Source organism: Ostrea edulis, chromosome 2 (genome assembly GCF_947568905.1).
Source record: "Ostrea edulis chromosome 2, xbOstEdul1.1, whole genome shotgun sequence".
Taxonomy (NCBI): Eukaryota; Metazoa; Mollusca; class Bivalvia; order Ostreida; family Ostreidae; genus Ostrea; species Ostrea edulis.
The window spans coordinates 66,889,554-66,905,633 of NC_079165.1; the positions used below are offsets into that span (position 1 = coordinate 66,889,554).

Below are 16,080 nucleotides of genomic sequence, written 5' to 3' on the forward strand. Positions count from 1 at the left end.
CAAGTCTCAAAAATTTTATCTTTGAGTTTACATATTTAAGGTTTAGATTAACCTATCCAATTTTTCTGACCGGAAGTTGGTCTGCGATGGCAACCAAATGAATTTCACATCTGACATACTCTTTGTGAAATTTAGTATCTTGGCCATAGTAATATTACAGTGGTTTAGCAGTGATTTACAAACTTTTGACTCTTTTCTAAAACCAAGCAAGAAAAAACTCATGTTCGGTAAAGTTGTTTCTGTACCAATTTCAAGTAGCAAATAATTATAATAGGCAATAAAATCGGACAGAGACCGGGGTCATCTGTATTTTGGGGGTCGTCCTTGTGACTTACCAGATAAACTTCCCAATTAAACAGATAATCCTGCGCGTGTGGATACTACCTCCACAGGCTTATGCTCTAATTGTCAATTACTACCGAGCGGTAAATCCAGCGGCAAAAACACGACATTAAGCCTTGTCAACACTTAAGCCTTTTATTGCATTTTCTTATCTTGAAAATCTGCAGATGCAGTGGTGGTTGTTGATTCTGGAATGGATTAGTAGAAAGTTACATCTCTTTTTCCGGACAGAGTTCCACAGCGTTATAATTCTGGGTCAGACATATCAACAATGGAAAGTAGTCCAGGACATATTTACCTCTTTCCCCCAAAATACCATGTATATGACGTACTTTACATTATGTAATATCATTCTTGATTTCAGTCAAAATTATGAAGGAACTATTGCAAAACATTTTTTTTTCTGCGATGGCGTCGGAATGATGAAACGACGTTCTTTGAGTTGGTTGTCGAATTTTTCAGTACATTTGATAGACGAGAACGTCCTGTTCCGCCTTATATGATAACTCATATCTACAAAATATGAAACCTTTATTAATGGGAGTATATGCATTATTTCACGAGCAGTTGATAATTTGTAAATTCTTAAAATTTTCTATGCGATAAAACTACAGAGCAATGAAATATAGGCTTAAGAACAAAGAAAGACAACTCGTGCAATAAAAAAATAATATCTTTGTTTTGTACTAGAATAACCCTTTTCCAGTCAAACTAACAGCAGGTCATTGTGCATCGACTGTTCGAAAAAAAAGTTCTACTGCGAAGTAATCTGCTACAATGTATTTGTTTTTACGCTATACAATTGTTCTTTCATCGACATGGACTTTTGTTAGGTACTGCCTGGTATCCTATACCAAACAAACATTATGCATGTCATTAGCTAGAATCCATGCAGAGTTTGATTTGTTTTGTGGTTTTTAACAACATCCTCTAAAATCCCAAAAACGTTGCTTTTTCTATTTTAGCTAGGTTTTTCTCAGATGAAATTGCCTGAACATGGACAACATTCTTTAAAAAACTTACGCAAGTATTTTCTTTTCTTGGATTGATTTTTTTTTTTAAATTATAAAGTTGAAATCAGTGACCTCTGGAGAAGCTGTTGTTATCCGATCCTGTCCGTTGTATTTTTATTCATTTTCACTGATGCATATCAAGGGTAGGGCATCTCCCTGGAGTCCTCAGGTAGAACCAAACCTAAAAATATTTTTTTATTAACTGTGTAGTTATCATAAATGTGGAAGCCTCTACCAAACTTGTGATTCAAAGCCCCAGGGTTCAGAGCGGAGTTACATAGATCATATCTTTAACATGTAGAAGACAGAAAATGAAATCGCGTTACATGGCCACAGACTCAGGCTCCATAAGGGTAAATAGGTCATTTGGAGAAATGTATTCAATCTTTAAAATGCAAATAATATCCGGGTCCCTCCTTTGTGATGAGGAAAAAATCAACGTTATGATTGATGCAAAACAGCCCAAAGTCAAGGTCGATGTAAAAAAAAAAAAAAAAAAAACCTAGTAGCATGTTTAGTCAATAACAACTTCTAATGGTAGCAGTTGGTTACCAACGTTCACCATCGGTTATTCTCCGGATTTAAATCTACCAGCAACTGAGAGCGTAAGCAAGTTAGGTACGTGACGTCACGATACTAGTTTAACATGGCGGCGAGTGCAGGCTGTTAGACATTGACCGGAAACTGTCCTGATTACCAAATAAAATGAAAAGAAAGAGGAATATTATTACATATTGACTAAAATTTACTTTACGTTCTCATGATCAGAACTTTTTGTACGGAACATTATTTATCAGCTATTACAGCTGTTGTATTTTTTGAAAGCATGGACAGGGATCACGGTGTTCTGTATGCAAGTTTTGTTTTCTTGAAGAATGTAACATACGAAGAAAGAATCAACAAAATACGATAGAGGGATCATTTTACTTGCAACCTACGGCAAGTTGAACCACTTTCGAGCGTACCTATAGACCTAAACATGTACCAGGGGATCATAAGAGAGTCCCTGATAGAGTCTACTTCCGGCCCACAGTTTGTTGTAAGGTTTACTATTAGCTACACGTACTTACATGGACATAGAGTCAACAGTTCTCTTGTAAGTCTAATATGATTTCTAAATTCATCTGGCATATTAATACAGTTAGGAATGATGTTCTCCTAACTGTTCTGTAGCCTCGTGACATCCTCTTTTTACTGTAGAAAAACTTCTTAAAGTACCGAGGGGTAAGCGTGTGGTGTTAATCATTGATCATCTGCAGGTAATTTTGTTTACTCCGTGTTTGCAAAAATGTGAACACTACTCTGAGAATGAACACATATCGTCGTCCGTTTTCCCCGTTTCGTTGGTTAAAATGGTTACCAATTGTGACCATGCATTGTCATTTGTTTGAATTTGACCAAAAAATCATTCATACAAATGCACATGTAGTTCTGCAAATAAAAATTGCTTCATATGGTAGCAGTTAGTTGTCAATATATACATTCTCGTGACTCCAAAAGCTTTATTATGGCGGACTTTGTTTTTATGTCATAGCCATTACCAGGTTGCAATATTTTCATGACAAAGTGTAATTTGAAAGGCGAGGATAAATTACAGTGATCAATCTCATAAATCCTATAAGCAATACAAAACAAAGAGTTGGGCAAACACGGACCCCTGGATATACCAAAGGTGGTTCAGGTGTCTAGGAGGAGTAAGCATCCCCTGTCGACCGGTCACACCCGCCGTGAGCCCTATATCTTGATCATGTAAACGGAGTCATTCGTAGTCAGAATCAGTGTGCCAAGAAAGGCCGAGTGTTCAATCGGTATGAAACACGTCAGACAGCGTTTGACCCAATGATAGGTTGTATTGGCAAACTAGATCGTTATATAGTATTTTATAGTTGTACACGGATGGTAGCACTTACTGTAGTTGTCAATGACTACCGTAGTTCACAGATGGCAACCAAATGCTACCAGAGGTTGTTTACAAACTCATCACTGCTAAAACCCTGATCATCTTAGGTCATACATTATGTAATGGTTTCTTCAACGACCTATTCGAGAAAATTTTACTTATATAGGGTTATCAATAAGTGATTCCTTTATTCTTTAAGCTTGATTGATTGGTTATATATTGTTTAACGTCCCTCTCGAGAATTTTTCACTCATATAGAGATGTCACCATTGCCGGTGAAGGGCTGCAAAATTTAGGCCTATGCTCAGCGCTTATGACCTTTGAGCTGGCAGGAATCTTTATCATGCCACACCTGCTGTGACACGGGACTTCGGTTTTTGTGGTCTCATCCGAAGGACTGCCCCATTTAGTCGCCTCTTACGACAAGCAGGGGGTACTGAGGACTAATTCTAACCCGGATCCCCATGGGACTCTTTAAGCTTGAATTCTTCTCATATTTATTGGACACATTGAAATGTGATATTTTACATGCATATACTTGAGAATATATACATTCTCTTGAATCGAAAAACTTTATTATCGCGGTCCTTGTTTTATGCCATCGTCATAAGTGTAGTATAGTATTCTACAGTTGTATTTTCTAGTTGCATACTGCTAAAGGAATAAAATCTACGACTCTCTGCGTAACAGCAGTATTTAGTTAATCCCCATGATGATCAGTATATATAATATGTACATTGTGTTACAAATGATGTCACAATATACCTTTTGAGAATCAATAGCTGACGAATTCGTATAAATAAGAAATAATTAATATAAAAGCAGTACGAGTGTGGATAGAAAAATAACCTAAAGTGAAATATGTTTTTCAATTCGCAAATTTAGAATATTCCATCGTAATGTCATTACCTTATCAAAACATTCAAATTCTTTCCATCAATTCAAACAGATTCCTAAATAAACAGGGAATTTAAGATCTTTTCTTTTCTTTTTGCTTATATGAATGACCAATCGTAGTATTTGGTGTAAGTCTAGAGATTTCTACAAAGGGGATCGGATCACTTAAGATATATAAAATGATTTGTCATTATATGATATATTTTTTTCCTTTAAAAGGAATAAAGACAGGGTATCTGATTGGTCTTTACAGGAAGGCAGCAGATTAGGCATATCAAATAGCAAATTTTATAGATATTGTTAATTTTGCCAATTCAAACTTATTCCTATTGCTCTCAAAATCTTTTTGTATTATGGTATTGCGTTACTGGAAACAAAATCACTATTATTTTTCAAATAGAGATAATAGATATTTTCCACCGAAATATAGTCAAAATATATGACAAAAATCCATCTTTAATTAAAATCAAACCCATATTAAAATATCAAGCTTACATTTTATGTACATAATGCAGAACACAAGTAAATCTATAACATGGAATCTTTATTACCACCTCTATCTTTCTGAATATCACAGAATCACATGAACAGTTTCAATTAGACTAGCTGTTGAATATGTTCATTTTCAAAATATGTAAAATGAGTGATTACAGGTACACGTGATAACTATTTCCACCGTAACAGAAAAATAAAAGACTTTCCCAATTCAGAATAGCATTCATGATCACTGAAGGGTAGATACACTCTGAAATACATGTAGATTGACTCAAATATACGTTACCATCTAGAATGCTGATAGTACATGTAGATTGACTCAAATATACGTTACCATCTAGAATGCTGATAGTACATGTAGATTGACTCAAATATACGTTACCATCTAGAATGCTGATAGTACATTGACATGCACGGTACTGACTGCAAGGTATCCGTCATCGAATCCATTTGTAGGACATGTACATGATTCTGCGCTTTGTATAAATGATATAACTTTTATATCATGATACAATGTTTGAACCTTACACTGTTGGATTTTTTTTCGCTGAATCATAGTGCCAACAAAATTCTAAATTTCTCAAACACGAAACCTCTCTACGGAATCGAGGTTTGCAAAAAATTTCATATGTATTGCAAGCACTTGGTAAGTGGTAAATTTACATATACTGAATGTTTTACTGGATAATTCAACATTTACAATTTGACAAATGTTTAATAGAATCTCCGACCGGTAAAGATAAAGAGTCCGTGCACATTCATGTGCAGATATACAGTATATGTAAGATTTGGTGGGGGCAATCTTGATATTCGATATTTCATAAACATTATGACTTAAAAGGACTTTTACCAGAGCAATTGAGTAAATAATTGTTCTACAATGCTTCTTCTGTAATAACTCTCAAATGTAGATTAATTCGGAATGAAATGAATAATATTTCGCAAAAAACACATGGAGTGGGTTTCAGAATCTTCTGATACATTCACGGTTCGTAAAATGTCATGCGAAATTAGCGGTTAACAGACACCAGTGGAACTTCACAAGGGCCGTCGTAAATGAACCCTACCCAGGCAGATTCACTCCGTGTCTAGCTTAGGTATCCCCACGCACAACATGGCGGACCAAGTAATTGCAATGGCGACATACTAATTACTTCCGGTGAAGATTGGATTTCTGGCACTGTTGTGTTCTTTTCTTATGTTCCGAAAACTTTATTTATGACTAAATTTGAACACTTATTAAGATATTCAATAATTGCATCGGACACTTTTTAAAGGAAACAATGAGTTCTTGTACGAGTTGATTAAGCTGAGGTTCCTGTTCCGGGATGAGACAGTAGACACAAGGTCGACAAACGGGGAACAATGTTTGATGGTTCAAGAGGAAAACATTTCATGTCAACAGGAACATCTACTTCAACACAGAGAGATTCCTCGTAATCTCTATTGTAATTAATGGCTTAAAAGTACACAAACTACAAATATCCATTCTGACAACTTTGTTCCAGTAGTAGGACAAGCATGCAGGAACTCTCAACAAAGGACGGTTAAACACTGGGCTTTTTTCTGGGAGATTGGTTTTAAATTATATTCCTATATGGATCATAAATATATATATATATATATATATATATATATATATATTCGACGACAAATATTCCATGATGAGCTCTATTTACGAAACTTGAAAATTGTATTTATAGAATTTTTTTTACAGTAACCTTCAAAGCGGTATTCCTCGAATATCAGGTGTCGAAGATTTAGGCTTCTTCCTCCTTTTTTAAACTCAAATTAAAATCTCTTTTCCTGAATGAATTGTTCCCAAGCTGAATAATCTTGTTCAGTAATTATGTTATCGACATCAAACCGTTTAAAAACTGATATACTATTTTATCTGATACGACAATCTATCAGTCTGCTATTAAATGCGAGTAGAAAACTCCGTATTTTTCTGAGAGTAAAATATCACCCCTCAAAGTGAACTGATTGATTCTCATTTCTGTATGAAACGTGAACGCTGGGTGAAATATTAGATTACAGTACTCGTGAGCGAAAGGTATAATACAAATTGAGACGTTATGCTTTCTGTTTCAGAAATTGATTTTTTCACATAATTTGTGAAAAATAACACAGAAAAAAGAAGACGATACATGCTATGTTCATTTATTTTTTATAGAATTGTATATTTTGACAGTAATCTGGGCTTTCAGACAAGACAAAACGGAATCATTACGAGTTCTCTTTTTGTTCTGTTTGTGCCTACATTTTTATTTTACATTACTGTTGAATGTATATAGTCCAGCTACTCTGCTCTGCATTCTGTCATAGAGAGACGACTTGAATAAAACAATCAAAGGTCAAGCAGTGCTTTCTAATGGCTACTTAACTTCTGAAGCACGGGTCACATACGTTTTGTATCGCCGTAAACCGTATTTGCAGGTGACTAGTTGAATATTAAAAAGCTGTGAAAGTATAAAATCATACCGAAGCATAAAACAATAGGACAGAGAACCCAGCAAGCCTACAAGGAGTTCAAGACGCGGAAGGTTTTTCGTCGCAACTTTCCGGCAGGTGGCGTTATACAGCAACTGACGACAAAGCTTTCTTAAGTGTCTGCTCGAATCAAGTATTTGTAATGTCTCGGAACGTCCCCTGCCAGTACATTTAGCCATTAAATGGTCGTTAACCCAGAGTCATGCGGTTCTTAACGGAATCATTTTTACCTTTGGTTTGTTTTGGTGTCGTTTTTGTTGGTAGAGAGAATCTCTGAAGGATGGCAATAAAGTCAGCGTTTAGCAATCAGAAAACACCGTTAGATTTAGCTATACATGCCACCATAAATGAAAGTATTATTTCACTCATCACACTTCAGGAATTGCGTGAAAACTAAGACAAAGTACATTAGAAAACTAAGACAAAGTACAATGGTTAGTGCATTCCATGCCCTAATTTTGGGCAAATTTGAAGAAATCATAGTGATTGGTTAAAACAATATAAGCATATTTCATATATATATATATATATATATATATGATAAATTATTTCAATTTTGAAAATGTGTGAGAGTATGGACTGATGGACTACAACCTTCACACGGGCATCCTTTTTCATGACGTGCTAATACGTGAAACGACGCATTCAATACCCTCGCGTGTTTTCAAAAATGATTTAAACAAAAAAATGTATTTACATTCTACTTTCATTTCTGTTGGAATACTCGGCCGTCAAAACAGACACCCTATATATCAAGATTCATACGCACACTGCTCACACAACTGTAGCGAATTCATCAGGAAATGACTATCAATATAATTTGTAAAAAGTTATTGCCCAAAACATTTTATAGCTTCTCCATCGTCAACTTCCCACATTTATGTATAGTAATATTCCATTATTAGCTGCATATGGTGTTTATATCTCTCATCTGATTCGATACACAAGAGCTTGTTCTGTGTGTGATCAGTTTTTTAAATCGAGGCAGGCTACTGACAAACAAGTTGATATTAATGGGGTTTAAACAGTCTCGTTTAAAGTCAACATTTCGCAAAGTCTATCATAATGGTCGTTACAATGATCTAGTTTGCCAATACAACCAATCGTTGGGTCAAATGCTGTCTGACGTGTTTCATACCGATTATTAGGACGTTTTTGGCAAAGGGCTCACGGTGGATCTGACCGGTCAACGGGGATGCTTACTCCCCATAAGCACCCAATCCCACCTCTGGTATGTCCAATATCCAGGGTTCCGTGTTTGTCCAAGTCTTTATTTTGAATTCCTAGTAGGAGTTATGAGGTTGATCACTGTTTGTTATCTTCTTCACTTTTCATATTGATATATATGTATGTGTGTGTTTGTGTGTGTGTGTGTGTGTGTGTGGGGGGGGGGGGGGTCATTAACGGTCATTGCATTCTCAATTGGATTTATTAAAGAAACACAAGCTCTTAAGACATCCATTTATCTTTCCTACTTATATTGATTACTCTTTTGAAGTTGTTACCTAAGTAATTTATTATTTATGAATAATTACATGCATGTACCCAGTTACCGGATGCGGTAGTTAAGTAGTAGAATGTTCGCTTCGTAACCGGGAGGTCGTGAGAGTGAGATCCCAGCTCATGTCATGGCCGCGTCAAACATAGGTAGTGATTGCTCCTTCGCCAAACGCTCGGTATTTAGAAGCAAGAATCACGGGTCTTTCGGATATGACCTAAAAAACGGAGGTTCCGTATCGCAGCAAGCTTTGGCACGTTAAAGAACCCTCACTGCTACAGCTGTAAGTGCTAAGCATAAGTCTAAATTTGTGGTACCTACAACTGGTGATGTCTCAATATGACTGAAAGATTCTCGACGGAACGTAAAAAAAACACACCAACCAAACAACCTATATACCCAGTCCTGTTTGTTACTGTATATCTAATTGTTTACCAATCACTTCACTAAAATGCACTACTATTACTAGCATTGAGTTGTGTAATTTAATGAACAGAAAACCAAAGAATTATTCTCAAATGATATTGTCGTCCATAAACATGTATATGCCCTTGCTTTGACCTCACACAGTACCTGGACCATAATGGCATTATCCAATAAATGTTTCTGAAAGGAAAGCATCTGAATATAATTTCCGAAAGTTCAGCAAGCGATACTTGGGTTTACCTCAGCATCCAGTGGTTGCGGTATCCAAGCGGTTAGGACGTCACTCAATCTCTACCCAGAAGTTATCGTTCCTTACACTCGCATATACCTCTGTCAACATTTATAAATTAGCAGTTTTATTCCACATGTAAATCCACTTTTTCACGGTATTAGGAAAATGTAGGAAGCAACCTATTGTAGTGTTTAATTTCCATTACAATTATGCATATCTACCTATATAGTGCAATTGAACAATATCCGCGTTTCAACACATTCCAATGCTTCTTGTGTCACAGAAAGACTTGACATGATCTATGTACGTATATTTGAGCATTTTTGCAATTTTACAAGAATCTTGAAAAATCCTCGAGACGTTGACAGAGGTATATATATGACTGTAAGGAACGATAACTTTGATTGGGACGTCACTTCACAACCGGAAGGTTCCGGATTCGATTCTCGATCCCGACGCCACATCAAACTAGCGATGCTTCACGGGTCTTCGGATATCACCTTAAACGGTGGCTGTTAGCACGACAAAGATTCTTCACTGATCGCCATGCATAATTCAAATGTGCGACACTTCACCTTTAACTGGTGTCATCTATGACTGGAAAAATCTCGAATGGGATGCACAAAAACAAACCAAACAAAATTGCAGCATCCCTGAAGCACATTTGTAAGATGACCTCCAACGTTTGACTTGCTAAAAACGCTTCAGCAACGTTAATCACATTTGTTTTATCAAAAGGTACACTTTTGAATGTATCTACACATTCATTCTTGCTGGTTTATTTTTGTTGATATTTAAAATGAAATAAAGATATGAATGTGACAGGTAATAGTGCTTACACGATTCATGATTAATGGCTAGGATTGAATATGAATTTATCACAAATGCAATCTGTTGAATCGCTGCTTCTCATACACATACATGTATGTCTATTACTCAGTAAACGCATGTGGGTACTTTCATTTCACCAAGAAAAGAAGTTCGTGGTATTATTCTCACCATGTAAACGATTGGTCGGTGGGTCAAACTCGGCATTTAAACCTATTTAGTTTCGCAATTGCAAGGCAATAGTAATAAAACTATTTGGAGCCCTTAAAATGGGGATAAAAGTATGATCACAAATAACAATTGCAATAGAATGAAACATAATACGGAGATGAAAATGAGAATATTTTTGTACGAATGAAGAATTGTCTTCAATCGCGAAAAATGCGTTCGATCTGGCAATTGAATTATGCAATTGCAAAACAGAGATGCAACCTCGTGCTTAACGGAATCGGGAGAATTCAATTGTTGTGCAGCGACGTTCCAAGATATTCTGACATCAAACATTGATATTACTGGTCCTATCTCGCGGCAGATAGTGTAACAGATAACCCTAACAGGGAATCACAGACACGAAAAGGAAGCGGTGACGGGGGGAGACAGTGCCGCCATCGATCACACAGCACCGTAACGCCGCGGCCCCAGACCCGGGAACTACAAAGATGTGCGCGCGACTCTGCGTCTCTTACCTAATGGCTTCTGTAATTGGCCGAAACATCTTCATATAACTTTCTCTGTTCTGTCTGAGTTTTGGTGCGAAAAATTTTGATATCTTTCTATTTTCTCTCATGATTAGAATGACAGTGTTCGGGGAGGGGGGGGGGACTGATTATTACACACAATGTAAATATTCATGTTTTATTAATCTATTGTATGTCTCGATTGTATCATGAGAACTGCAAATAGCAACAAAGAGGCCGCGTTTATCAATAGAATTAACTATTAACTTGCTTACTTGAATTTCAAGATGTTTATGGAAATGAGACAGATATTGATATAACAAATAAAATATACACATGAAAATAATGGGATGAAATTCATTGTTTGCAACAATGAATAATTACTTTCATCATCACCATCATATCATTATTATTAGCATTATTATTTTGGTTTTGGAAATATCAAATTGCTTAAATTTTATTTTTGAATTTAAAAGTGTAGACTTCTATGTATTATTTTGAATAATTTCTTTTTTATCCCCCCCCCCCCTACTTGTAAATCACCCCATGCAAACATGTAATTCGCAAACTCCAAGACATCCTCACAGTTAGCACAAACAGAGCACGATATCTTTATGTTAAAATTTATCATTAATGTTAAAAGTTTATCAGAAATGTTTAAAGACGTTTATCATCAATTAATCATGCTTTTAATTAAGAAGTCTGGTACCAGGTTCACGCTGATTATGTAAATGCTTTTCTTATTAGAATGCGAGTATTTTTTCAGGTTAAACAATATTGTATTTCCAATACTATAAAATTTATTTTACTTAACATTATTTTGTATCAGCAACCGACATTCAAAATCCCGTATGTTTAAAGCAAAATAGTTAGTTTTGAACACGTCTCCATTGCAATCCTATTGCATAACTTCAAGTCTGAATTTTTAAATAAAAGTATTATTCAAAATGCTTTGAATAATACAGCATAGTATATCACGAACACTTCAATTTATATTTAAAGAATGATAAGATATCTTTACACAGAATGGTGAATTTTTAAATAAAAAATCACAATTCTATTTCATTATTTGATAAAGAAAAATGCATTCCATTTCATTGTATTTTTAAAATCTCTTATTTACGTGTAGCGAGATTAAACCTTATTTCTCTCAAATAGACACAAATGGTTACCACCTTTCAAAGTATTGCACGGTGCAAGAGATGAAAAGGACTATACGCAAGTGTCAAACTGTAACAAGCGAAGACGGGGTTTAATACGGTGATGTGATTGGTTTAATTGAGCGTGCAGTTAGTCGGCAATTCTTGATTAACAGCCCCGTGATTAAGCGCTGTATTGTATTGTAAAATTACTGCACAGAAAATTTTAGATCATAACAAACAACCACTTTTCTTACATCTGCTTCTTTTTACAGTTATTCTTTTTAAAAATGGTTATGGTCAATGCAATCAGACAAAATTCAACTATCCCTACGTCACATGATCCACGTGATTAGTTTTCTTACGTAGAAATTATTTTAACTTCAACCCTACATCTATAATGAAATGAATTGATCAAAATTCAATAGATATTTAGAAAAAAAATCTAAATTAAAATAAGAGTTTACTTTTCCGTGTATCTTGTACTTTACAGTGAATCAGCATTACTTACCGTCAGGAATACAAAATCATTATTCACAATTTTACTCAGCTGAATTTAAACGTGATTCCCTCTACAGAATTCAAAATGCGTCCCAATGTAAATCTTTTAAAACTTTTCAGACTGAATGCTTTCTAAACACCAAATGACTTTGGAACAAGCTTCGTAAATTTACCTAAGTGTTTCGTTAGCCAGCAATTTTCTTTAATAGAGCTTAGATTTAATAAAGAAATGCAATTAGTATAACGAACTGATTTACAACATATTACCGAACGAGATACGGGGGGGGCTACATTTACTTGTTAAAGAACGGTTGTTAAGTCCAGAAAGTTGCACACCGTTGGTTCTTCAATATTTCGTCCACAATCGGAAGTGGTCATAAGAAGTGGATGGTGCAAACAGGAGGTATATTTGGTGTAAGGAAACACGTCTACAAAGTGTAAATTCGATGATTTAACACGTTACCTAAATTTTCACACTCGCCCGTAGCTGCTGATCTATAGCTCTCTGAAAAATATTGTGACGGAAGAGAGAGCTACAGATCCACCCCTTATAAATATCTTCGATTTATGGCGCACAAGATTGAGGCCTGATATCGTTGTATTCTTGTGTTGCTGTCTTATAAATTTAAAATCAAATAATTCTTAACAAATTTTCCTACTATACTTGCGTTCAAACATATCTTCAAATATTCATTAAAGCCCCATACGACCCGAAAACCCACAGCTTCAAATGATTTCGTTTGTTGACGTAGCCATGTTATGTAGCCGGTCAATTCGAACCCTGTTGCTATTGGCATCTATTCGTAAAATTCGTTATAAGTTATGTATTCACTCTTTATTTATTATCAACACGAATAATTAATGGAAATTGAAAAAAATATAAAGTTTTTCTAAAGGTAAAATAAACTCTTGATTAATGAAAATGCTACAAAAGCCCATTATGGTCCTTAACATCCACTCGTGTGGCAGAGATGGAGACTGGACCAGACTAATGAAAGCCGCATTGCCGTGAGTTTAGCTATTTGAATAATTATCATTTAAAGAAACTGGGATGATATATTATTTAAAATATCTAGCTAAAATATTTGTGGGGATATTAGTTCACATCTAGACGTTATTGTGCAAGTATGTAAATGAGCCGGGATTCGAATTGTCTGGCTACTTAACATGGCTATGTCAACGAACGAAATAATCAAAAGCTGTGAGTTTTCGGGTGGTATGGGGCTTTAAGGAATATTTGAAGGTATGTTCGGACACAAGTATAATAGGAAAATATGTTAGAAATTTTTTGATATCAAATTCCTGAGACGGCAATGCAAAAATACAATGATTGCTATCAGGCCTCAACCGTGCGCAGCTTTTTGTGCGCCGTAAATCGAAGGTTTTTTATAAGGGGTGGATTTGTATCTCTCTGTTCCATCACAATATTTTTTTCAGAGAGCTACAGTTCTGTAGCTAACTTGCCCGAGACTGTTTAAAACAATATAGTTTCGCGAATCATGATTTAAAGCCTCATTGTGATTCATATACACATAACGAACACTGATCAATCTCATAAGTTCTATAAAGACTACAAAATTGAGAGGAGGGCAAACGCGGAGCCGCAGAAACACCAGAGGTGGGATCGGGTGCCTAGGAGGAGTAATAAAAAATAAAATTTTGACAGAATTCAAGCAATTTTTTTCACTCTTGAAAATACATGTATAAACTTTCGAAAGTGTACAAAGTTCAAAAGTAACTAATTACTGTTATACATTTTTTATTGTTTGTTATCTCACTAAAATTTGGAGAGTCTTCTCTCAGGTAGAAACGTCACCAGGTTTAGGTGAAGTGCCACGATTTTATCTATGCATAACACTTACGATTGTAGCAATGAAGGTCCTTTATTGTGCCAAAGCCTACCGCGACCTCCGTTTTTAAGGTCAGGGACTACATGTAACGTCTTAGATTTGACGCGGCGCTGAAATCGATAATTGAACCCAGGTTTCCGGTTGCGTAGAGAGCGACCTAACTACATGTACTAGGCTACCGCGACCGATTAACTACATGTACTAGGCTACCGCGACCGATTATATGCATCGCGAACGAATCGATTGACCGTCATAAATTATGAACTGCGACGCTTTACGCCAGTATTCTGCATGAAACGCGTTAGCGCTTGATCACTGCTCGTTATCTTCACCTTTTCAAACCACGGCCAATATATATACGATTGATCCTATGCGAACTCCAGACCGTGGCTTGAGACGATGGCAGGCGTGAAGCGTTCATGCCCTCATGTATTTTCAAAAAATGAATTTATTTCTTAAATATTTTATCTTTCAAATATCTAAAGAAATGGCCTTGTCATTTGCAAGGGTTTTTGTGTGTGTGTAACACACTAAAACTTAAGTAGTGTACTAATAGCATTATAACTGAACTCGACTAATAATTGTACATTCCTCGAAATTGATACAGCTTATCCAACTGTAACACAGATTCTGTTGAAATATATGCCACTGATAGATCAACTGAATCGACAAAACCTTTGAATTTGAATTTTCCTAACTTCTATAGGGAGGTGAAGCTTACCGTGTGGATGTTAACCAATATATTTTTCCTCTGTTCAAAAGTTCATCAGATTCTGGAAGATTTACTGTTATTAATACTTAACACCATGCTTTATTCAAATAACTGACCTTTAATACATGTATATTTATTTAATGTAACTAAGAAATGATTATGTCTACCGGTATCTATCATATGTCTACCGGTATCTATCATACGCATTAGTATATTGACATCTGTATCAGAACTTGTGTTCAAACCTTTTGTATAATATGCACTTATACAATAAAATGTGTTTAAATCGAATAAATTTTCCTTGGGATGAAATTCAAACGAAGAGATTAAGTCTGAAAAATACGCGCCGGTCGTGTTTATTTCCAATTTGTAGTCTTCATTATGTGAAGTTTGAATAATGCTGACTAAAATCAAAACTTGACGGACAGACGATGAGTGAAGTTGTGCCAAATGATCTATTTATAGATGGCAATTAAATTTAAGTTCAGTTAGATTCATCTTCTCCTCTTTATGAGCCTGGGAAAATACTATAATGGCTCGAAAAAGCTATTTTCATGTTTATGTGTAAAAAGTTTGAATTTAGGACGGAACATTACCTATAGACTCGTTATTTCAGAGCGAGGGAGGGGAATCAAGCGGGTTAAAGGTTATTCTGATTTTCTTCATAAAAGATCGGAATAACCTGCTTACAGTACTTATAGAGGTATTAAACACTTTACACAGTTGTTTGGATTTTTTTTGTTTTGTTTTGTTTGGTTGGTTTTTTTTTTTTTTTAAATTGCGCTGCAATTTAATTTTTCTTATTTTCGCTTTAGAAATATTTTTTTGAAATTAAAACTGCAATTAATACATCTAGCAATGACATTTATATAGAACGAACTGTAAAACGTGAATTTAAATCTGCGTGAAAATGGATTTGGACGACACACCGCAGAAATAACTTGGGGCGAATTTAACGTTAAATGTTTATCACAAAGGCGTAGACCGCGTAGTGACAGTATGGACAGAGTAATCTGGATTCTCCGAAATAATGAATGTTTTCTGAAACAGCACTATAAAGTGACGTGTACTCATGCT

The 16,080-nt window shown here is 35.4% G+C and overlaps 1 long non-coding RNA gene across 3 annotated transcripts; it reads right to left on the bottom strand.

The window, feature by feature from the left end:
• Positions 1-463: 463 nt before the first annotated feature.
• Positions 464-12,648, bottom strand: LOC125681094 (uncharacterized). 3 transcript variants are annotated; one of them, XR_008800656.1, is made up of 3 exons: positions 12,615-12,648; positions 1,366-1,536; positions 464-855 (listed from the first exon to the last, which is right to left on the bottom strand). It is a non-coding gene; the product is annotated as an uncharacterized LOC125681094 (long non-coding RNA). The 3 variants fall into 3 exon arrangements; XR_007372147.2 differs by lacking the exon at positions 12,615-12,648 and adding an exon at positions 12,452-12,571; XR_007372148.2 differs by lacking the exon at positions 12,615-12,648 and adding an exon at positions 5,715-5,835.
• Between the last annotated feature and the right edge of the window lie 3,432 nt (positions 12,649-16,080).